At 32.1% G+C, this 1,839-nt stretch overlaps 1 long non-coding RNA gene across 1 annotated transcript; it reads right to left on the reverse strand.

Moving 5' to 3' along the window:
- Positions 1-428: 428 nt before the first annotated feature.
- LOC149789171 (uncharacterized) lies at positions 429-1,230 on the reverse strand. Its single transcript, XR_016424472.1, has 2 exons — positions 1,087-1,230; positions 429-580 (listed from the first exon to the last, which is right to left on the reverse strand). It is a non-coding gene; the product is annotated as an uncharacterized LOC149789171 (long non-coding RNA).
- Between the last annotated feature and the right edge of the window lie 609 nt (positions 1,231-1,839).

Below are 1,839 nucleotides of genomic sequence, written 5' to 3' on the forward strand. Positions count from 1 at the left end.
TGGGCAATAGGATAAGCTGATTTTATTATCAGTTTAGAAATGCATCCGCTTTGCAAATACTATGCTTTAAAAGACGAAATTGAATCCAATATTGATGAAATAAGAGTCATTTGGATTACCTTGTTTTTTATCATTCTGCGTTGGTTGGGTGCATAGTTGAGGGTCTCTGATATGGCCTCTTCCATTCCATTTGCCTTTGCTTTGCCATTAATTTTCAAGCAGGCTTCTGCAAGAGTAATACAATTTTTAAAAATAAGTTTCCCAACAAAGGATGCATTGCTTTTCTCTAAATGCCAGCAATAATCAATGGAATATTTTTAAAACATGTACTTTGAAATGTGGTCTCAAGTTACTTTATCAATTCATTTAAAAATCTCTGGCAAGTCACATGAAAAACACAATTTAAATCAAGCCATACTTACTTTTCAAAACCTGACATATCACAGACTCTTGAAATGCTTTTTTCCCTTTACGTCCCTTTGGACTATACCCTGGCCAGTCTTTTTGTTCCAAGCTTTTTCATCATCCTGCAGACACTATCCCCAATTGTAAACCTGCCAAGGGAGCTCAAGTAGCATATCTGAAAATTATAATAATAATAATAATATTACTATTTTTTTTTATTTTGATATTATTATTAGTAGTAGTATTTCATGATCGATGTGACAAAATATGCTTGTATATAGTTATTTTTGCAATGGTTTTGCAAGCAAATTTATTTTCTCTAACTTGAAAAAAATTTGATAACATTAACTATGCAACACAATGTACTAATAGCAATTATAAACCAAATTAACCACCGTGAATCTATTAACTTCATAAATGACATTCACTCAAGGATTGAATTAAAATAGCCACATAATATGTAATAGCGTATATGTAGTAAAATACCTGTTACATGTTCATCTCTAAACATGTTTTGGCCTACATCTATAAGACAAAACAGCTGACCACTACATGTTCACCCCACCCCCAAAAATCATTATACAGGCACCGCAGAACTTGCATAATGCATATTGAGGTTCACAACAGCAAATAAAGGTTATAACAGTTTTTTTTTAAATAGAAAATAAGGCCCCAATTTACCATCTTCTTGGAGAGTTTGGGATTCTCCTCCAACCTCTGGCAAAGGCCCTCTAATTCCTCCACTGAATCACATGGCATTGCAAGAATTTCTTCTCTATATTATGTGTCTGGGCCTTGTGTATGAACTTGGAGGGCCAGCTGTTCCAACAATATTTGTGTCCAGTTTCATAAGTACATTGAACTAGAAATCTGTAAGAGATTTGTGATGAATTTAGTTTTGAAAGATCAAGATCATTATTATAAACTCGTTATAAAGATCTGTACAGTGAACATGGGTTTAACAATGAAAAATATTTATGGAATGAAATACATGGTTTTTGTACAGTTTATATGAAAATAAATAAAACTTTTCCCTATAATCCTTTATTTTTTTATTCCCTGGATATGTTGTTTCACTGCTGGTGTCTGTTAGGTCTGCATTCAATGTAGATGGTTTAGGCGTCTGACTTACAGAAGACAATGGTATACATAAGAAAGAAAAATTAAAAAAAACAATGGAATGATGAACAGTCGACACATCAATGAAAAACAATTCATTGTTTATTTGCACAAATAAGTCTTGAACAGTATGTTTTATGACCTATAATTTAATTAATTAACATCTCACAATGTTCTGAAATAACAGTATCTAAGCTACAAGAGCTTGTGCTTTCATGTCATAATCTTCCATTTTCCAAACAAATTTTGATGTTGACTCAATGAATATGACCTTAGCATTGAACACTAACATTCAAAATGTCTACAAGATGATAA

The sequence above is a fragment of the Sinohyriopsis cumingii genome, chromosome 11, assembly GCF_028554795.1.
Source record: "Sinohyriopsis cumingii isolate HCF-2022 chromosome 11, ASM2855479v2, whole genome shotgun sequence".
Lineage (NCBI taxonomy): Eukaryota > Metazoa > Mollusca > Bivalvia > Unionida > Unionidae > Sinohyriopsis > Sinohyriopsis cumingii.